The sequence below is a fragment of the Astyanax mexicanus genome, chromosome 24 (assembly GCF_023375975.1).
Source record: "Astyanax mexicanus isolate ESR-SI-001 chromosome 24, AstMex3_surface, whole genome shotgun sequence".
Lineage (NCBI taxonomy): Eukaryota > Metazoa > Chordata > Actinopteri > Characiformes > Acestrorhamphidae > Astyanax > Astyanax mexicanus.
Window position 1 is genome coordinate 15,200,011 of NC_064431.1, and position 23,798 is coordinate 15,223,808.

General features: G+C 40.8%; 1 protein-coding gene across 3 annotated transcripts in view; it reads right to left on the reverse strand.

Annotated features, from left to right (window-relative positions):
- Positions 1-23,798, reverse strand: part of lima1b (LIM domain and actin binding 1b) — a 63,419-nt gene that overhangs the window by 38,300 nt on the left and 1,321 nt on the right. The window contains exon 1 of one of the 3 annotated variants that reach the window (XM_049471552.1): positions 18,834-18,964. The exons of 1 other annotated variant lie outside the window; for it this stretch is intronic. The gene's annotated coding sequence lies outside the window, so the exon portion shown is untranslated. Of the gene's footprint in view, positions 1-18,833; positions 18,965-23,798 lie in introns of those variants that run through there. One more of the 3 variants, XM_049471550.1, reaches the window with a different exon arrangement.

Consider the following 23,798-nt stretch of genomic DNA (forward strand, 5'->3'; position numbering starts at 1 on the left):
TGATTCTTAGCAAATCCTATGTTTATTTAAAGGTCTCATTCAATAGTTTTTTCATTTATTTTAAAATGTCTCGTTGTGGTCTCTAGTAAAAATGAATGCCATGTGAGCTGTTTTTTGGAGAAAAAAAGTGTTCTGTTGATCTGGTATAATACTGCCTTGGTCCGTTGGAAGGGTGTGGGGGGAGGAACAATAGGATTTCGGCTCTTGCTCATGAATATTCATACATGCAAACATATCGCCTCTGATTGGCTAACAGCAATACAACACCAGGAGACGGACATAAAGACATGTTAAACTAATGACCAACTTTGCAAATGTCATATGTTACTTTACAACATGTGTAATGCCCTGCTAAGTGCAGTTCAGCCACTGATCTAGTCTTAGAGTCTCTGTAAAACGCCAAATACCCTGGAGATCCTATTTAAACCTAGTTACTTACACAGAGGTGGTGTGGTAGTGTGGGTGGTGTGGTCAGGAGGTACCGCTGTCGAATAGCGTCGTAAAGGCAAAGGAGGCGCTTGGAGCAGTTGTAAACTGTTCAGCTATAACAGTTTATTGACAAAAAAAAACAAAAAAGAATACAACACACTATATACACTTATTTTTAGGAGTAGGCAGAGATAAGTGGATAATGCTACCACTAGTTAAGACTTAAGGGTAAAAACGCTAGCCCAGTCCTTAATAGAGTTCTTAAGCTTTTTAGCTCCAGCAAACATGTCCGTCTCAGAGAACTCAATCTACCTCTCCTCCCGTAATGCTCACCCTATACCCCTTAAATACCCCCCGGGCTAAACCAAAAGAGTACATGGGTGAAACAACTACCAACAATTACACATATAACAAATATACACATAACCGGTTATCTTCACTCATACGACATACTAGGACTTATAGGACAGGTAAGTATAATACACACATATACATACACATTTAATTAACAATTCTGCTTTTTCCCCCACAGGTAATCTGGAACCCCCCCCCGGCACCAAAGGTTTCTTCCCACCCCATTAAGGGTATAAAAGCTGGGTGACCCGCGCGCTGCCACTCCATAAGGAAGCCGGTAAGTAGCAGGGGTAACCTGCCTAATTAAATATTAAAAATTGTCTTTCAGCATAGTTGGTGATTGGTGTGGGGACCCACCATATCACACACCCCCCCCCTTATGTTCAGAGCCCTTCTGAATCTCTAGAAAGGTAGTCCGCTGTGACATTTTGTGTCCCTTTGCGATATTTGACCACACATTTGAACGGCTGCAGTGACAAATACCACCTGGTGATTCGGGCGTTACTGTCTTTCATGCGCCGCATCCATTGCAATGCACGATGGTCAGTCTCTAAAGTGAAAGCCTGCCCCACCAGATAATATCTGAGAGAGTCCAAGGCCCACTTAATTGCGAGCGCCTCTTTCTCAATCGTGGAGTAGTTCTTTTCCCTGGGGAATAACTTCCTGCTGATGTACAGGATCGGGTGCTGCTCATCACCATCACCTTGCAGAAGCACTGCCCCCAGGCCAACTCCTGATGCATCCGTCTGCACCAAAAACGGCCGCTCCCAGTCTGGACTCCATAGCACAGGTGCTGAACACAATCGTGACTTCAGTGTCTCAAAAGCCTGGTCACACTCCGGTGTCCACTTCACCTTTTGCGGATGATCTTTCTTTGTGAGTTCTGTGAGAGGTGCTGCAACACTGGAGAAGTCCGGGATGAACCTCCGGTACCACCCCACAAGACCCAGGAAGGATCGGACCCGCCTCTTCGTTGTGGGGATCGGGGTGTTCCGAACTGCCTCCACCTTGTCAACTTGAGGGCGTAGTACTCCGTTTCCCAGGACATATCCCAGGTAAGAGACCTCAGGCTGTGCCATGCTGCATTTCTCTGGGTTGATGGTAAGCCCTGCCTCTTTCAGCTTTGTGAGCACCCGAGCCACATGCTCCACGTGCTCAGCCCACGACTCACTGTAGATGACAACGTCGTCAATGTAGGCCGCGGTGAAGTCCTCCATGTGCCTCAGTACTCTGTCCATGAGTCGTTGGAAGGTTGCTGCAGCCCCGTGCAGACCGAACGGCATTACCGTGAACTGATATAGTCCACTGGGTGCTCGAAATGCTGTCAGCTTCCTTGACTGGTGATCCAATGGCACTTGCCAGTATCCCTTGCACATATCCAATGTCGTCAGGTACTTGGCCCTTCCTAGCCGTTCCACCAGTTCGTCAGCTCGTGGCATGGGATATGGATCAAATGCAGAGACACTGTTCAGCTTGGAAAAGTCCACACAAAATCTCAGCTCTCCATTCTTTTTTGGAACCAGGACCACTGGACTGCACCATTCGCTGGTCGAAGGTTCGATCACCCCCATGTCCAGCATGTCTTGGACTTCTTTTTTCAGGTTCGGGATGAGTCTTGCTGGAACTCTGCAGCTGGTCTGTCTGATTGGTTCTGTCTTATTCAGCTTGATGGAGTGCTCAGTCAGGTCTGTGCGCCCCGGCTCTTCCTTGAACAGTCCCTCTGGGATGACTTGTTGCAGTGTTTGTTGTTGCTGGTGTGAAAGGTGAGAGAGTGATACTGACGCTGTACCTTCTTGAGCTCCAGGGAAGTACTGTTCTTCACACTCCTCCTCGTCCTCTACAGCCCTCAGCCATAACTGCTCAGAGGTCGCCCCATCTTGCCAGCGCCTCAGCATGTTGATGTGGAAGGTCTGGGTGGTCTTCTTCCGATCAGGCAGGTAGAGCTCGTAGTTTGTCTGCCCCAGCCGCTTCGTCACCTCATACGGACCTTGCCACTTTGCTAGGAGGCTGGTATCAGATGTTGGCAGCAGGATGAGTGCCTGTTCCCCCACCTTCAGCTCTCTCTTTCTTGAAGCTGCATCATACCACTTCTTCTGATTGGCTTGTGCTTGCTCCATGTTACCTTTCACCAGCATGCTCAGCTTCTCCATCTTGTCCCTCATCCTCCTGACGTACGACAGGATGTTCAGCTGCAGCTCTGGCTTCTCACCCTCCCAAGCTTCTTTCAGCACATCTAGGGGTCCTCGCACCTCTCGTCCGAAGAGCAGCTCAAATGGTGAGAATCCACTAGATGACTGTGGTACCTCCCGGTACGCGAAGAGCAGGTACGGAAGCCACTTGTCCCAGTCAGATCCTGTATCTGAGACAAATTTTCTCAACATGTGTTTGAGAGTTTTGTTGAATCTCTCAGTAAGGCCATCAGTCTGAGGGTGATAAGGACTAGTCCTAATGCCTCTGATGCCTAGCAGTGCCATCACCTCGCTCACTAGTTTGGACGTGAAATTAGTGCCTTGGTCAGTAATTATCTCTTTTGGTATCCCCACCCTAGAGATTAATTGGATCAATGCGTTCACTACTTGACGGGCTTTAACTTTTCTCAGAGGAAAAGCCTCTGGATACTTGGTGGCGTAGTCGCATATCACCAGAATGTACCTATTACCTTGTTGGCTCTTTGGTAATGGTCCTACAATGTCCATTGCTATTCTTGAGAATGGAACCTCAATTATTGGCAAGCTGACTAATGGCACTCTATCCGACTTGTTGGAGGGGGCGGTTAATTGGCACGCTTTGCATTTTTTGCAGTATTCTACTACATCCTTATACACGCCTGGCCAGTAAAACCTACTCAAGATCCGGTCTACTGTTTTATTTTGGCCTAAATGACCTGCCCATTCACTGGTGTGTGCCAGGTCTAAAATCTCTGATCTTAGTGCTTTTGGGATGACTAAGAGTTGCTGATTACTTTTGACCCTATACAGTTTCTCATCCTCTAGCACAAACTGAACATCACCATTTTGCTGGTGTTTACTTTTGCTGGCCCTATTAAAGAGTATTTTAAGGGTTTCATCTGTCTTCTGTAAGCTACCAATATCAGCTGGGAATTTTGGATCCTCCAAGCTCGGTACAGACAGTTGCTCCTCCACCCTAGTACCTCTGACCTTGGCCTGCCGCTTTTCTCTTTTGCTCTTACGTACACGACATGCTATAGAGAATGGCAGCTGTTCTGCCCTTTGCTTGTTCTCAGCACTTTCACTCAACTTAGTCTGCTGTCTAGTGACCGCATATACACTAGCCGTGACACTATTTTCACTAAGCAGATCTAATAAAATCGGAACATCTCTACCCAGTATCACGTCGTAAGGCAGTCTATCTACCACCCCCACCTTGAGCATATAGGCCTGTCCCTTTATCTCAATTTTCACGTCAGTAGTAGGGTAAGTTCTCTCGTCCCCATGTACGCATTTAACTCTTAACTTGCTGTCGTGAAATATTTGGGGTCCTGGTAAGCTTTGTTTGGTGATCAGGGTTTGACTGGCTCCTGTGTCTATTAAAGCTTTATGGGTTCGTTTACCGATTATGACGGTAATAACTGTGTCCATGTTTGGTGCAACTTCACCTTTCCTGTCCGGCTTAGGTACATAACACAGTTTACTAGCACTGCGATCTACCGCTGGACACTCCCTGCTCTTATGGCCCTGTTGGCCACAATTATAGCATTTAACCGTAGTATTAGGCTGCTGCACTCTGCTATTGCTATAGCTGTATCCGCTACCATAGCCCATTTTAGCTTTAGCTTTCTGCCAGCGACCTTCTACGTTGCTATTTTTGGTATAGGCATTAAGACATTTACCAAAATCACCATCAGACTTACCTGGCTTCTCTGCTGGCTGGTTGCTTCTGCCCTTGTTGAAGTTGAAGTCTTCATCAGACCGTCGCGCTGTAATGAATGCCTCCGCCAACTCCACGGCTCTGGCTGTTGACTCAGGACTGCGTTCTATAATCCAGCGTCTCAACTCCGGGTTCAACACACTCAGGAACTGTTCCAGAACGATGGCATCGCCGATTTCATCTTTGGATTTCTCCTTCGGTCTGATCCACTTCTCATACAGTCCTTTCAGCCTGCAGTGTAGCTCTCTTGGAGTCTCTTTGGGTTTCATGTGGGCATGTCTGAATTGCTGCCTGTATGTGTCCTTATTTATTTCAAACTTTTGGAGTATTGCTTCTTTTACCTTGGCGTAGCTGCTGATGTCCACAGTGTCCATGGAGATATATGCTTCTCTGGCCTTGCCTTCAAGAGCGGGAACTAGATGTAATGTCCATTCCTCAGGTGGCCAGCCTGCGGTCTGTGCGATTCTCTCGAACATGGCCAGATAATGCTCAATATCGTCACTTTCTTTCAAATCAGGCAGCCTTGGTGCTGGCCTGAATGCTGTGTGTGGACTCACGCTGTCTTGGTTCGAAGCTTGTACTCCTTCTCTCCCGCTTGCCGCAGCTCCGCTGTGTCGGAGTATCTGTGTAGAGTTGCCAGGTAATGCTGCTGCTGCTCCTCCTTCGTCGGCTGAATGGCTCTCGGCGCGAGTCATCTGCTGTAGAAGCGTGAACTGGTGCTGTAATGAACGCCATCTCTGTTCTTGTTTACCCGCTTCTTTTCTCCATAACTCGTCCCGTTCTTGTTGTTGAAGCATGAAAACCTGGAACATAGTTGCGAGCTGATCCAAGTTAGGCGCTGCCGGATTTGTTTGCACGCTTGCCGCTGTACCGCTATGATCGCTCTCGGGAGTCGCTTCTTTCCCGCTGTTCGATTCGCGAGAGTCGACTCTTCTCCCGGATGGATCCCTTCTGGTTTCCATAATAAGAGTCTGTACGGGCTTTGGCTCTACTGACGTGCCGCTCGTGCGTCTAGCATCAGGACTTTTATTCTGAAGCTCCCAAAACTACTTCCTCTGCTTTGAGCGCGTCGCCTTCTGCCTGAGGTCCCTCTCTAGTGTGCACCAGGAATTAATGCCGCTTCACGGAGCCCAGGTGTCCCGTGATCCGCGCTGCTCCTCGCCGACGACTTCCGCGATGAAGTGTTTTCGTGCTTTCAACAGGTACAGATGGCTGTAACCATTTGCAGTTTAAACCACTGCCACCATTTGTGGTAGTGTGGGTGGTGTGGTCAGGAGGTACCGCTGTCGAATAGCGTCGTAAAGGCAAAGGAGGCGCTTGGAGCAGTTGTAAACTGTTCAGCTATAACAGTTTATTGACAAAAAAAAACAAAAAAGAATACAACACACTATATACACTTATTTTTAGGAGTAGGCAGAGATAAGTGGATAATGCTACCACTAGTTAAGACTTAAGGGTAAAAACGCTAGCCCAGTCCTTAATAGAGTTCTTAAGCTTTTTAGCTCCAGCAAACATGTCCGTCTCAGAGAACTCAATCTACCTCTCCTCCCGTAATGCTCACCCTATACCCCTTAAATACCCCCCGGGCTAAACCAAAAGAGTACATGGGTGAAACAACTACCAACAATTACACATATAACAAATATACACATAACCGGTTATCTTCACTCATACGACATACTAGGACTTATAGGACAGGTAAGTATAATACACACATATACATACACATTTAATTAACAATTCTGCTTTTTCCCCCACAGGTAATCTGGAACCCCCCCCCCCCCGGCACCAAAGGTTTCTTCCCACCCCATTAAGGGTATAAAAGCTGGGTGACCCGCGCGCTGCCACTCCATAAGGAAGCCGGTAAGTAGCAGGGGTAACCTGCCTAATTAAATATTAAAAATTGTCTTTCAGCATAGTTGGTGATTGGTGTGGGGACCCACCATATCACAGGTGGGTAGTCCAGATCCAGAAACCTTTATTTTTAACTAGTGTAAACAGAACTGTTTTAACTGTTTTGTAGATAAATGTGCCCTATCTTACACCGAGTGAAAGGCATGTCATGATGCTCTTTGCTATCTTACACCCTGTCAAAAATCTATTTTCACGACTTGCGCCAGCGCTGTTAAAATTGCATCAGTTATAAATTATAATAGCGTCAGGAATAAATCTACACTGATACGAGTGTTGGTTTGCAAGTGAGGTGTGTTCCGGTGTTTCTATCTTGGTGTTGGAAAATACAGGTGCACCACTGACTGATTAAAACCCTGACAACAGTCAACAGTCATCTGCCCATTCATTTCTTAACCATGCAGAAGCGCTGTACACGTTCAGCTTGTGTACACCCCTGCTCATTGCTCACACATATGGACACAAATCTTGTTTTAACATTAATAATAAACAGAATAAAGAATAAAATAACATTGCTATTCTCTTAAATGAGCTGCTGGCGCAACTTCTCAGCATGAACAAGTCATTTATCTTATCATTTATCTTTATCTTATCTTAATTTACTTGAAATTCCTTCAAAAGAGCTTTGCTGGACACTCCTAATGGATACGTATGTACCAAAAATATAATATATAAAAATACATGTGTATAATACGGGCTTACGGGAATAAGACTTAAACTAGTTTAAAGTTTTAAGTTTTAGGTTTAAAGCAACATTTCTCCTGCTAGGTTTTCCCTGAAGGCTTCACTTCTGGATGAGATGTTAGTACAGCGCTCACTCATACTCCTGATTTAAACCAAATCTAACCAAATCTCTCACGTTTATGTAAAGCCGGCTCTTCAGTTTGCCTGCAGAGATTTGCTCATCATTTGCTTCTGTTTTATTTACTGTATTATAAGACATTCCCTGTGAGTTTACTCTCTAACAAATGGCGTTAACCACATAAGACATTTATACAACTGGCATAAACACACTGCATATGGACAAAAATATTGGGATACCTTTTCATTCATTGTTTCTTTTAAAATAAAGGGTATAAAAAGAGTTTACATTGCTTTTGTTGGGTGATAACTGTTTCTACTGTCCAGAAAAAGACTAGATACTACTACTACTAGATTCTGGATTCTAGGATTCATTGATTTTGATGGCATTCAGCCACAAAAAGAGATTATAAACTGTAGGGCATGTTATTCCAGGTCAATGCTATAGAAGTAACTCTAGTGGTTGCAGGGATATTGTTATGATGTTGGTGTGGTATTCCAGGTTTTTGCTTCTTAACATATTTAAGAGTTTATTTAGCACATTATGGCTACACTATATGGACAAATGTATTGGAACACTTACTGTTTCTACTGAAATCAAGGCTATCAAGAAAAAGGTATTCTGCTTTTGTTGGAATAACTATATCTACTATCCAGAGAAGACCAAATCTAGTACATTTTGGAACAGAACCATTGCTATGAGATTTTAATGCCATTCAGTTACAAGAGCTGCATTAGTAAGGTTAGTCAGGAGGTTGATCAAAAAGTACTGAATGCAGGGTTCATACATTTTTTAACCAATACATTTTCATTATTTTTTAATGACTTTCCCATGCCTTCAAGGCAATGTTTCATAACCATACGACTTTTAAAACATCAGTACAGACATGGACGATAAAACCAAAAATCTACTAAACTTTAATCGAAATGGATTATAGTAGGCCTACTCTGTAACTCTGTGCAGATATATTTGTAAGCTCAAAATAGATTTTCTCAATCGATAAACAGAAACACAAAGATATGACATTTGCCCCATCATTCCAGAAAACTAGGGGTGGAACGATTACTCGAGTAATTTGAGTTCAATTTGAGTAAAAGTCTGCGCTAAATTTCGTTGCTCTGCTTTTTAAAATTAATTAATCGATTCCTCGAGGCACAGAAAATGAATCTATTAATTTTTTTAATCGATTAATTTTCTGTGCCTTGAGGCATTGATTAATTCATTTTAAAACGCAGAGCAACGGAATTTAGCACAGACTTTTAATGTGAAACAGCCCTTAGCATTTTGTCTCCCTCGCACAGGAAGCAGGAAGTAGAGGAGACAGAGGTTTTTAGAGCGGTGAGCAGGTAAATTTAACTAAATTATCAAATCAATGAGATAAACATTAATGTACCCTAATAACATAATGACAGCGCTGTGGAGTGCTGACTATTATTAATACTGTCTAGTTAGTGTATTAGTGTAGTTAGTTTATTGCAACGGAGACAAATAAGTTCTAGGCTTAATACAGGCTTTATATAATGAGTAAACACAGCACTGTGGAGTTTATAAATAAATTTATGTTAAAGTTTCTTTGGCCGAACACACGGCCATGAACATACTGTATTATGTCATTTAGGTTTTTCCGAAAACATCCAAGAAGGAGAATCCACTGACTTGCAGCACGTTTATCCAACACTGGCAAATCTGCTGTCCCTGCTGTTGTAAAAGCTAAGATAACATAAAGCCAATGTTTTTACCTTATTATTGATAAATGCCCTATATTTAATATTTACAAGAAATCCTAAATTGAAATAATTTAACTTAATTTGTTAAATTATTAATTATTAAATTATTACTTTGTATTTATGTCTATTTTGTTTTTTATTTATTTGGAAATTTATTTGGAAAAAATTAAACCAATTCGTGATTTATTATTAAGTAAAATTTCTTATTTTATTAAATCTGTTTTTTTTGTGTGTTTTATCCGATTAGTCGATTAATCAAATCGATTTTTCAGTAGATTACTCGATTACTAAAAATAATCGATAGCTGCAGCCCTACAGAGAACACAGTTCCACTGCTCCACAGCTCAATGCTGGGGGCTTTATATAAAATATACTTTATTTCAGTAATTCATTTCAAAATGTGAAACTCATATATTATATAGATCTATTAGACACAGAGGGATCTATTTTAAGCATTTTTTTTATTTTATTGTTGATGATTATGGCTTCCAGCCAATAAAAAAATAAAGATTCGTGAACAGCAACAGAAAAAGTTAATTTTCTTTAAAAGAGTGTAATTTCTTTGTTATTATATTATGCTATGATTATATTGGGTGTCATTTAATGGTCTTAAATTGCCAACCAAATCGTGTATCGCAATCATTTCTGGGACCACATATCAGTCGCAAACAATTGTCATCATGCCAGGTATTAATTAATTAGCATTAGATCAATGATACAAAACAGTCTTTTAAATCTATGACAATAATATCATTGCCATAGTTTCTGGAACAATGTATCATCCGATAAATATTATTTATGGTGTTTCTATTATGATTAAAGCTATATTTCTGCAAACAGTCTGCACAGACAGTCTGAAAGAGCCGTAAACAGTAGAACACATTCCACCGCTCATAATCAGGCAGGACGTGAGTCAGTAATGAAAAATGAAGAGTATCCAGTTCCAGCGTTTGTCTGAGGATAACTTTTCAGCTCTTCTGGAGCCTGAAGGATTTAAAAAGAGCTGCAGAGGACTCTGGGAGACCTGAGGTAATCCAAGAGAAACAAATTTAAACAAAGTAGATCCAAAACTCACCTGATTTCAGCAAATGCTTTCAGATCTGCCCTGTAAACGGACTGACTTGAAGAACTGAGAGGGAATTAAATTCTTTCCTGAGTTCACCTGGTTCATATTATTTTGCCTGTCTTGAATCATCAAGTAAGAAATAAAAATGGAACATTGTAGAGGAAAAGGTCTTACTAATATTTTTTCGATGCTAAATGCAACTTTATATGATCACAAAATATTGATATTTCAGTTTGTGAAGCAAACTGTTTTTTTTTTTTTTTTTTTTGCTGCATGCACATTTTTAAAGTAAAGAACATAATTCCATATGTTCAGGAAGAATTTGCTGATTCAATCGGCAGCAAAGGCAGTAAAGCAGCCATAAATCATGATACTGCCACCACCAAGTTTAACAGCTGGGTTGGGATTTGCATATTACTATACTGTACGTTTGGACTGTTATGAATATTTGATTTAGTGAAAAGAGCAGCATTAGTAACGTTAGTCAGAAGGTTAAATGATTATCATCCCCTACTCCCAAACTCCTTCCATCCAAAAGTATTGGATGGAGCTACATCATTTGAAAGAACACAGGTAATTTTGGGTAATTTGTGAAATCATTACGTAAAAAAGAAAAATGGAACATTGAATAAAAAAATGCTTAATTATGATTTTTTTTTTGCTTAATGCACCTTATTCCCTCCATGCACATGTTGAAACAAAGCGAGGTTCGGGGGTATGCTATTTCCAAGCGAGGGAGACGTCTAAATATACACCAGTTTAAATAGCAGTGCCTGTGTGGACAACTAACATCTTACACCTCCCTAAATTAATGGTGAAAGCAGTCAAAAAATGGGCAGAAAATAAGTGCTAGTTTCCTCAGATTTGTTTTTAGGCTACATCAACTGGATTAAGAGTTGTATGCACAATTTGGAAGGTTGCTAAGCTAGGTAATCACCTTTGTTTGCTGTATTGAAAACTTGCATGTTAGCTAGCTTGCTAGCTAGTTAGTTACTAACTAACTTAGTGACTGTAGAAAAATACCTTATAGTTGTTCTAACTACAGTCCTCCTTACAGAGTTTACTGAACTATCTGTCCAGGCAAATAACGTGGACACAGTTTCCTTCTTCAATTTTCTCTTTTTGTAAAGTGTGCTGAACGTACTTTTGAGTCCAAGTTAATCTGTAATATCTAATCAGACAAAATTAATGTTAACACGACTGTTAAATACAGACAAATACAGTCCAGCTAAGCATGCAAGTGTGCGCTCTTAAAGACCAGGCTCTCCCAGTAGGATATTAACTAGCTATCTAGCTAAGCAGCTACGAGCTATGGCTTGACTATTGTCAACATGAGATTTAAAAGGCATTTAATAGTCCACATGTTGTTTAAGCGTGGAGAGTACTGATATTTAGTGAATAAATATGTAATCCGTTGTGTTTGGGCACTTTTTGAGACACAGACCATGTTTCTTCTGTCCCCAGCACATAATGTGTAATGCATTACTGTTACAAATTAACGGTTAGTCGACAATGAAATCTGTAGTCGACAGATTGTTGTAGCCCTAAATAATGGCAGCAAAACAGCTCTAAACCTTGATACTGCCACCACCAAGTTTAACAGCTGGGATGATATGTTAGAATCCTTTATGCTATTTGGCTAGTCCCACTTTTTTGGTTTGTATTATCGTCTTCCTTAAACTTTTATTTTTATTTATTGCTGCAGTAGTGCCCTCCTAGAGCCACAATTGGCCAAAAAATTACAAACACAGAGCGGTTGTGATATGAGCCTTCAAATCTAATTGGACAGAGACATAATTTCAAATAAATGGCTATATAACTGAAACGCTCCCTCACAGTGGTCATCCATTTTCACTTCTTCTTGACGTAAAAGTTGCATAATTTCTGATTAGGCTGTTCAGACTGAGTCCTGTTGCTGTGAATCAAATTTCCATGCCAAATATTAAAGTGGCCCAATTTGAAATATTAGATGTTAAACCAGTTTTTTTTTTTTTTTTTTTTTTTGCCATTCACACTACTACATTACATGTGAAATATGAAATGGACTGGTGCCAAACTTTTTAGACATGTTTTTTTTACAAGCTTTTCCAGCATATTAATCCTTAATATCTCATTTTAAAGCAAAATTCTATAAACATCTGTGTAAAAATATCAGACTTTTGACAGTTTTAGCTCTTAAAACAGGGGCCTATTTAGACCAAACCTACTACAAGCCTATTTCCGGGCTAATTCTTCCTGTAGTTCAGACTTCGTGGTGGTCAAAAGCGCCAAAAAACTTTACAAAGCATAAAATCACGTCTCCAGTTTATCATAAAGGCTGAGTTAACAGACTGTAACACCTGCTGGAGCTCGGTCAGGTGCTGTAAACGAGACCTTTGTACCTGAGATCTGTTCCACCTTAGGAACGGCCGGCATAACCACAGCAACGGAAAAAAAAAAGGAACGGCACACAAACACAGAATGATAAAGATACATATGCTGTAATATTTTAGATATCAGGGGGATGATGCAAGAACTTCATAACAAGAAATTAATCAGCATTTCTTCAGAATCAGATCTCCTCATACAGTGCAGTGGTTAAACCTGTTCTAAAGTCAATTAGGCGTCTTTAACTTTAAATAGAGTTAAAGATGCCTAGATACATTATTTGTTCTGACAAATTGTTCTGCATAAACCAGGAAGAGGAGTGTACAGTGGGGGTGAATGGAAGCAAAACTTCTGCAGCTCTAAAAGCTCCAGCACCCAACTAATGGCTAATATACTGTTTTACCAGAGTTCTGAGGCTTATGTTAACCATGTCCAGAAGCAGTGCCAACATCTTTGAGTTTGGAGACATCTGGGATGGACCATCTCACAGTGGAAAGGTCTATTGGGGTCAGACCAATCAGCACTCCATATCTTTTTTGGAATAAATGGACGCATCCAGACTGTTATCAGCAAAGTCCAGGGTATGTCACGTTATTTTATTATTATTATTTTCAATAAAACAATGTAAAATCAGATGCTGCACACATTATAAATGTACGGATGCAGAAGTATGGGACTGACCAGGGCTACTCAAACAAGTAAAGAATAAAAATACTTTAAGAAATAAAGATTAGTCAATCTAAAAAGTTCAAGAACTTTGAAAGTATCCTCAAGGGCAGTCCAAACACCATCAAAAATGTTATAATGAAACTGGCTCTCATAAGGAGAGGCTCGCCCCAGAGTCATTTCAGGTTATACACTGTTTTTTATTACATTTTTAAATATTTTTTGCATCACTGGACTTTAATATAAATTTGTGAGTTACTGTACTGTTAGCAGTACATATAATATAAAACACCAAGGCTTTAAATTAAGGCTTTGCTTAGTATAAGGTTTGGTTTGTCCCACAAAATTAAACAATATATAAAGAAATCAGACTTCATTATCAGAAAAACAGCTAATGTTTAAGTATTCAAAGAGATATTTCTCAAAAGCTCTATTGCACAAGTAAGGCACAAGTTTAATATAAATGTACTATATGTTATTCCTGAAGCCATTACACTGTAAACCCAGAAGTTGTTTAAACTGAATTAATTTAGGACTGTGTTACATAAAATTGGATATTTATAAACAACATTCAACTATTTTGAGTTAGTTGAACATTTGTGGGCACATTATATATACATTCAAACTGAAATCTTTGAGTTAAACCAACTCAAACTCTAACTGAGTTTAGTCTGTTGCCATTGGCAGCTCCTTTTCCATTGGCTTCAGTCACAATCTATTTGCATACTGGGTGTGTCCAACAGTTTCTGACACACATCATCAATGTATAGTGAATCCTCTTTGGCTACTTTAGAAATAAATCAAGTTTCCCTTCAGTTGTAAGAACTTGATGTTTTAATTTATGCTAACTCAAGCTTTCATTCCCCATTACTTAAAAAAATTGAGCAAACCAGAAGCCTTAAAAAAGTTAAAAAGTAAACTCAACTTATCCGGTCTTACAATATAACAAAAATAAAAAAGTTAAATCAACTTCCCCTTTAATTGTAATAGATTGATGTTCTAAGTTATGCTAACTTAAAGCCCCACTAGGTAGGATTAAGAATTTGTGCTCATGGGCTCCCCCTACTGTTGTAGAGTGTAATAAATGTTTCAGGCGGATTAGTTTCTCTTTCTCGTTTTCTGGCTTTCACAGACATATTCGGTCTCTTTCCAGCTTCTTCCAGAGAGTCTGTATGTTAGTTTGTAAAGAATGAACCAGTAGTTCTTGTAGAACTGTTAAAACTAAAGGTTGGAAAGCAGGTCGCAGTTCTCGCAAGCGTTGGACGCGGAAGCCTCGGAAAACTTACAGAGTCTGGTTTGAGCTCAGAGGAGCTCCGGCACAGACACGAGAGCACCGCTATTCCTCTTATTACACCTCAATGCAGCGCTGCAGTGAGTTTCAAGCTGTAATTTCACTTCTATAAAAAGATCAAAAATCAAGGAAATCCTACCTAGTGCTGCTTTAAGTTTAATGGGTAATGAACTTAACTTTTTTAAGGCAACCGGTTTCCTCAACTTTTTTAAGTAATTTCAACTTTCCGGGCTTACAGTGTATAAGCATTACAGTATTTAAATCAGCTACAATTACCTTCTTTCTCCATTTAACACATAAAAATTAAATCATCCTTCAAGCTACAGTATTAATATATTTAAAAGGGCTGTAGTTACTGCTCTATTTTACAGGTATAAAAACACTCTTACAGTAGAAACCGAAGCAGGAGCTGTTCTCAATTTTCTCCAGGCAGGACAGAGCTAGACCAGCGTTTGGCTCCACAGGACTTCGTGTTTTTCTTTGACTGTGCTATGCAGCTCCTCTAGTGGTATGGCGGTATATGAAAAATGCTTACCGGTTCTAGTTCCCCCAGCGGTAAACTGAATGAACCGGAATACCGCCCAGCTCTACCCCAGAGTTACCTCTGTTGCACAAGATAAGCTCATCACAGTTACCAGCCTTTTCCTTTTTTGAAATGTGTTGCAGGCCTGTAATGTAGGAAAGATTGTATATTAACAAATGATATGTGGAAGTTTTCTAATTTAACAGTTGTGTTAGGTCTATACACATTTACACTCCAAGCTTACACTTTCGCTTTACAGTTCTATGATTTACTGTTGCTGTTGGCAATGAATTATGCTGATGAAGTAGCAGTAAAACAGGTGGCATCATTTGGTAGCATAGTTGTACTCCAGATTCCAGAGAAGCTGAGGCGGAAGCTGATTTGACTGGGTTTCCTATGCACTGCTTATCTGCCACTATGTTATGAAGGTCATGTTTGGAGTAGATGGAAACAGTGATAACATTCCAGCGTACAAGAAAATTCCGCAGTTGTGTAAACGGAACAGAAGAGCAACAGTAGCACTGTGCCTAGTGCCAATTCCCCAGCAGTGCTGCTGGAGTTTTTAAACACCACAGTATACCAAAAGCATCCTGTGGGCAGCATCGTGTTGCCAGTGTCTTGTGCTCACTGATGAAGGACTAGAGCAGGGGTCGGCAATAGGAGGCCTGAAGCATGAAACATCTGGCCTGTGAGACTGTTTGAACTATAATGAACGATAATGATAAGCTCTGTTGATCTTTGTCGCGCTCGGTGTGACTTTAGTTTCCGCCCATTCTTGTTTTTCCACACGTTCTTGGGCTCCCTATCTCCTTATAAGGCCATGTCCCAATTCACAAGGTTACAAGGGTTTACTTTACTCTTTACTCTGCAATTGGGTTTAACAACCCTCTGGGCTGGAGAGCTACTAGTCTGTACACTTAATTTTCCAAAACAGGTATTTTTTTTGTTGGACCCCCACAATGGCTTGGTAATGGCTTGGAAAATATCTGGCCCGCAGACAAACTTAATTGTCGACCCCTGGACTAGATTATGACCAACAGAAACAGTGCAGTAACAGATTCAGAGCTTCTGTCTCTTACTTTACTTTATCTACAAGGTGGAGCAGCTACAATAGGTAGGAGTATCTAATGTGGTAGTGGACAGTGAGTGAACACAGTGTTTAAAAACTCCAGCAGCAGTGCTGTGTCTGCTCAAAGAGAATGACACACCACCCAAACACATTCCAAAGCAAGTGCCAGTAATTATGGATTTATATGTGTCCGTTTCACAGAATTTAACAACCAATATGAAACAATGCACTTTGTAACAAAGTGCTAAACAAAGCTTGCTCGTATCTCTTTAAAGGAGAACTCCGCTGTGAAATGGACTTGTGGTATAGTGAAACATTATAACAAGTACAAACTTTTGTTGAACAGCCCACCTCTGTTAACCGGCAGCAATCCGAGATACAGAGCTTTTAGCTGATGCTCCCAACAGGCATACAGTGATAGCAATAGGGGCATAGCGCTGCTTTTTTTTTACACCATTAACAAGCTCAAAGGAGGCTTAAATTCACAGTAGGTTGACTGATAAGAACAAACAAATGGGTTGAACAGGGGAACAGATTCCAAAATGTATTTAGTGGAATTGCATGAATATTATAGAGATCCTGATACTGAATATTATGGCGGTATTGTGTGTATAAACAGTTCTCAGTGCCTTGTTTTAAAGGTCAGGAGCCTCAGAATTCTACAAATGAAGTGTGGAGTTATTTTAAGCTTGTTAATGATGTAAAAAAAATAGTGATTTCTCTTAATGGGCAGCAATATGGCCCTATCTCTAGCATTGGAAGCCTTTTTAGAGAATTGGCTAAAACCTATTTTGTATTTTGAAATTTTTCACTAGAAGTCAATTTCACACCAGAGTTCTCCTTTAACACACATATACTGACTGTAACTCTTCTAAGTGTGGTGTTACTGAAGAAGGATAATAATAAAGTGTGCAGAGAAACAGATACGGAACTACAGCCTATAATTATAGAACTACAAAGTGTCCTACAGGTCTAATTTACCAGGAACGTTTGTGAGAATGTGTTTTAGTCTGATTAAATTAACACTATCCTCCACTATCAATCCTGATCCTGCAGTAGAAGCGTAGCAGAAAGTGAGAGAGTGCAGTTCGGACGTGACTGAACTATAAAAGTCTAAACACACAGGGTTTATTTATGATCAGCTCTGAGTCTGAGCTCAGCTTTAACAACAATATCTGTTCAAACGTGACGACCCGTGGCTCCTCCCCCCACAGCACAAAGAGCCCTGTCTCCGAGAGACGAGCCGGTGGTCAAACCGGATCCTCAGCTGAGCTGGGGGGGGGGGGGGGGGGGGGCGGGGTTTAGATGCTCAACAGTGTCCAAACTTCCCGTCCAGCTCAGCCGGTCTCCCAGGAGCTGAGTAATACTGAGCCTGAGGCCTGACTCTAAACCCAGTGGTAAACCTAGTCCTGAATTCAGTATCACATTCGTTAGTGTCAAATAAGCCAAAAATATGTCCTGAACCCACAACAGTGAACTCAGCCTGAACCTGGTCCTGATTTCAGTCCTGAACTCGGTACCGAATTTGGTCCTGTACTCAATACAGTGAATCAGCCAAAACTCTGCCCTGAACTCACTCCTGAACAAAGTCCTGAACTCACTCCTGAACAAAGTCCTGAACTCACTTCCGATCACGGTCCTAAACTCACTCCTGAACGCGGTCCTGAACTCACTCCTGAACACGGTCCTGAACTCACTTCCGATCATGGTCCTAAACTCACTCCTGAACACGGTCCTGAACTCACTCCTGAACACGGCCCTAAACTCACTCCTGAACACGGTCCTGAACTCACTTCCGATCATGGTCCTAAACTCACTCCTGAACGCGGTCCTAAACTCACTCCTGAACACGGCCCTAAACTCACCCCTGAACAAAGTGCTGAAATCAGTCCTGAAAACAGTCCTAAACTCACTCCTGAACACAGTCCTGAATTGAGTCCGGAACTCTGTCCTAAATTCGATTCTAAGCTTGGTCCTAAAACAGGCCCTAAACTCTGTCCTAAACTCAGTCCTGAACCCAGTTCTGAACTCCCTCCTGAACACAGTCCAGAACTTACTCCTGAACTCGGTCCTGAATTTGGTCCTGAACACACTCCTGAACTCGCTCCTGAATTCACTCCTGAACTCACTCCTGAACTCACTCCTGAACTCACTCCTGAACTCACTCCTGAACTCACTCCTGAACTCGCTCTTGAATTCACATTTAAGCTGGGTCCAAAACCAGGCCCTAAACTCAGTTCTAAACTCAATTTTGAACCCAGTCCTAAACAAATTACTGTGACATCAGCATGCAACTAGAACTTGGTCCTGAACCCTGTCCAAAACCTGGTCCTAAACTCTGTCTAAAACCTGGTCCTGAACTCATTACAGTAAAATTATCCTGAAAGAGTACTGAAAATACTCTTGAACTTGTTACAGTTAAATAAACCTAGTCCTGATCCTGGTCCTGAACCCAGTCTCATTACAGAAAAATCAGCCTGAACCAGGTTTAAACCCAAGTGCTGAACTTGTTCCTGAACACAGTCCTAAAACAGGTCCTGAACCCAGTTCTGAAATCGGCAGTGAATCAAGTCCTAAACCTATAACAGTAAAACCAGCTTGCACTGAGAGAGACATTACCAAAAACAAAACCAGACAGAACAGATGGAACAGGTTCCTCCTGTCATTCAGAAAATACAGAACCTTTTAGAAAATACAGAACCTACAGAACTTCACACAACTCCAGCAGAACCAGACTCACCTGGTTACTCAGCTGCTCCTCTGGTTTTGGATCCTGGAGGTGTTATATTTTGCTCATGGCCCGGTTTCTGTCCGGCTTTTTAGTGCTCCACACTTTCGGTGCGTCACCTGCTTCACAGAAAGACCTCTGAGACACCTGACACTGCCTGCTCTGATCGGGTATAAAGTTTGTAAAAGGCGGAGCCGAGGGGGAGGGGGCGTCCCATTCTGTCTAAACAATGCTCCCTCCTTATCCTCCCTACCTTTACTACCTTCAATAACCTCTCTAAAGGACACATTTTTTTAAATAATACAAATATCAAATTTGGCAATATTATAGAACAAATCAAATCATTTGTACGGTGGACTGAAAATACTGATATATCAAAGTATGATACTATTAGTTTCACAAAATCTTTCTTTTATTTAGACTTAATAAATTACACAATTACACCTGTGAACAAACTTCTGTCCTCTGCTCACCTGTAGTTGCGTTGTCATCTTTTTTGTTTGCTTTGTAAATGTTGTGATGTGTCTTTCTGGGCCATCGTAATAAATAAGTTTTTTTATAAAAAAAAAAAAAATGACATTTTGTTTCTGAACTTATAATTTAACAATCACTATACGTCACTCATTGATGGCTCATGTGATGCTGGAAAAGATGAAAACGAAACTTAACATGAAGCGCTGCTCTGTAGTGCCTGCACAGATCAGGAGTATGGACTGCTCAGACCAATGTCAGCTATAGATCATATTATTATTATTATCTTTTTAAACATTAGATTTGATAAGAAAATCTAAATTTGAGACACTTTTACTTGCTGTGTGCATGATGCCTTAGATTATGTAGTATCAAAGGGAAGCTGAGTATATCCTATATAGTTTAGATACAATCAAGGGAACAGCAGGACAGTGTAGTGTATTGAGATGCGGCCCACAAGTGGTAGAACTTGATTACACGATACCTTCCGCCACCAACCTCCGGCATTACATTTCACCTGCCAGGTGTGTTGTGTAGGTGTGTGTGTGTGTGTGTGTGTGTGTGTGCGTGTGTATGTGTATGTGTGTGTCCTTCCTCATGTATTATTCCTGGAGGTAAAACACTAGCTCATGCTTTCCTGCTGTTATATGCAAATAAGTTTGCTGCAAATACACGGCATATCCAAATGTTTGTAGACATCCCTTCTAATGAAAGCTGCATTCTGGTATTTTGAGGTTTGGGATGAGATGTGAAGCTGTTTGGGATCTGATGATGGTCAGGTTTAATTATAAGCGTTAATTCCTGCCTTTGCTGTGGAGCGACGTATAGCCCCAACTTCTGGTGGGATGATCTTGGGAACCATCAATTACATATGACAGTAGTCTGTCACTCCTAGTAGTCACATTATGGACCCCCACAGCTTAGTGATAATGACACAATCTTCATAATGTTTGCTCTGCATGCCACCACACTGGATTTGAAATATGCAAATGAGATGCACTTGATGTGTAGACTTCCAGGTTTAATTTAAAGGGTTGAACAAAAATATCCTATGAAGCATTTAGAAATTACAACCATTTTTCTACAAAGCATCCTCATTTCAGGGGATCAAAAGTAATAGAACTAATTAACTTAAAAGCTATTTTATGGTGGTTAATGGGATATTCCCCCATTAATCCATCATCAGTTATGTGGGTAAAAGTTCGGGAGTTGATTCCAGGTGTGGAATTTTTTATTCAGAAGCTGTTGCTGTAAACCCACAACATGCGGTTAAAGAAGATCCTAATGAAAGTGAAACAGATCATCATTAGCCTGAGAAAAAGAAGAAACTTATCAGACAGATAGCAGAGCTGTACAGTGGTGAAATCAAAAACTTAAAAAGGAATTCACAAGGTCCTGTGATGAGCGATCACAGAATTCTTTCCACGCTGAAGAAAAAAAAACTCATGTAAAAAACATTTTCCAGGAAATAGGTGATAGGTGTATCAGTATCTCAGTCTACTCTAAAAGGAAGACTTTGTGAGAGCAAATAGGGGTGGGCAATATTATATCGTATACAATATATCGTGACACAGAAATATCATGATAATAAAAATCCATATAGTGATAATAGGGCTGTTCTGTCTTAAAAATAGTCTATTATTTACTGTGAGCTTAGCTTTAGGTGTATTTATTGTACAATTGTTTTAGTTAAATTGTACAATTTATATGCATGCACTAAATATTCTGCAATATGTTTTGCTGCATTATATTATATTATGCTATATTATTTATTTTGCCACATTATGATTATACTGTTATACTATTATACTATATTCCTGAAATGAATGAATTACTTTAGTTTTCTATATCGCCAAGTACATCGTTATCGCAAAAATACCCTGAAATATCGTGATATTATTTTAGAGCCATATCGCCCACCCCTAAGAGCAAATACAGAGGGTTCACCAATAGGTGCAATTGGTTTTTAGAAAAGGCCAGATTAGATTTTACTTTACCAAAACACATCTACAGAAACCTGCCCAGTTCTGGAACAGCATTCTTTGGACAGATGAAACAAAAATCTACTTGTACCAGAATAGTGGGGAAGAAGAAAGTAAGGCTTGGAACAGCTTGACACAAAGCTCATCACATCCTCTGTAAAACATGGTGGTGGTTGCATGGGCGTGCATGGCTTTTTTAGTGGCACTGGGTCACTAGTGGTGATTATTAAAAGATGTGACCGAAGACAGAAGCAGAAGGATGAATTCTGAAGTATACAGGGATTACATTCTGGTCAGATTTAATAAAATACAGCAAGACTGATTGGACAGAGGTTCACAGGACAGATGGACAACAACCCAAAACATACTGCGAAAGTAAGGGTGCTTTCACAGCTGCCTCGTTTGGTCCGGACTTTTTCAGAATTTTCAGTTTGGTCCGAACCAAAGTAGCAGGTGTGAAAGGGGACGTGAACCAAGAGACCAAGAGAGGTGGTCCGACCAAGAGAGGTGGTCTCGGTCCAGATTTTCTAAACCATGGTCCGGTTCGCCTGCAGTGTGAAAGCGCTTTTCAGGATGGTTCCAACTTTCAGACCAATTACAGGAAGTTGAGCAGGCGTTCCTCAACAACGGCAGAAGAAGAAAAATAACCGGAAAGGCAGGAAAAATGAGCTGTGGATACAGTCGCTTCAGGACAAGCACGTTCGTTTGGCGAATTTGAACTAACCTAGAGTACTGAGAGCCTGAAGTTGCTGCTGCTGCTGGTATAAAAACCACAATAGCAGCACTACTATGAAGACAGAATAAATCTGTTCATTCATTTTATCCTTATCCTGGAAAGGCTTCCCGTCGAATTAACCACCCGCTGAATTGTCAACACGCCAACGTCAGACGCATGTCCTTCTAAAACCAATCAGCGTCAAGTTAAGGAAAACACATCGATACGTAAGTGATGATGAAAGGATGTAGGACTATCACACAAAGGTCTTTGGTGCGCTTCCTAAACTGCAGTGTAAAAACAAAAATAAGCGGAGCAAATATATACAATGTAGCAAACACATGAACCTTGTTTCGGACCACGTCCGGACTTTCAGGTGTAAAATCACCATAAATCAAAAGTTTTTTAAAGGTAAAGAAGTGGAATATTCTGCAGTGGAATGAGTGAATTACCAGATATGAATGCTAAAGACAAAAAAAGACAGCTGCAGTAAAGCATCATAAAGGAGGAAACCCAGTGTTTGGTGATATCCATGGGTTCCTGACATCAGGCAGTCATTGTCTACAAAGGATTCTCAACAAAGTATGAAAAGTTGACATATTATTTATGGTAAATTAGGTTAATTAGTTCAATTACTTTGAAGCCACTAAAATGAGGCTTTGTAGATAAATGGTTGTAATTCCTAAACTCTTCATATGTTAGTTTTGTTCAACCTCTTAAAGGCACACTAGGTAGGATTTCCTTGATTATTGAACTTTTTAAAGAAGTGAAATTGCTTCTCTGAGCTCAAACCAGACTCTGTAAGTTTTCTTAGGCGGCCGCGACCACTGCTCGCGCCTCTTTCGAGAACTGCGACCTGCTTTCCGACCTGTATGTAGTTCTAACAGTTCTACAAGGACTACAAAAACCCGCTATTTGGAGTTGGTTAATTCTTTACAGAAGCGAATTAATAGTGATGGGAACAGCAGCTCTTTTAGACAAACTGAATCATTAGAATCCGTTCACTAAAAAGATTTGTTCAAAAGATTCGTTCATTCGATGTGCAGGACATCCTGTAGGCATATGTGTCGTCCCTGTTACAGCTGGGCTTCTAAACTGCTTTTTTCAGCAGGAAAATGCTCACCCACACGCAGCAAGGGTTTCCAGGAATATCTCCACCAGACTGCAACAGTTCACAAATCAAGCATTTATGTGAGCAGCAGGGAGTCATCATCAGAAACCTACAAAAGTAGAGCAGAATTTATAGACGAAACTGCAATGTCTGTGGATCAATGCTGGAGGATGCCATACAGAGTCCATGCTCAACTGGACATTATCCTTTGTCCAGGCTAGAGGTGCCCAGCAAAGTACTAGAGCCTCGTTTCCTTTATCTCACCCCCCGCCCCACCGCCCCTCTCAGAATGAGCTTATCTTAAACCATACATACAGTGAATGTATAGAGAAGTCAAAAAGTTTAGTGAAGTTCTGCTGTTTAATGATCTACAGTATATCAGTGGGAGTCAGATACGCCCCTGTGAATCATTACAGTCTGAACTGAACTGAAAAAGGGGAAAAGGGGAAAAGAGCGTGGGTAATTAAGTCACCGTAAATAAAAAAATGCTGCTATAGAACCTTTACTGAAATAGAACATTCCAGAGTGAATGTTCCATCCATCCTGGGAAACATTTCTCCCACACAGTCCAGCTCCGTCGGAGTTTATTCCTAACATATCATTTAAAACCAGGCGAGCTGAATTCAAACCACATTCAAATTACAGTCCAACAGTCGGGTTAGCATATAAAACACACACACACACATATTTACATACAC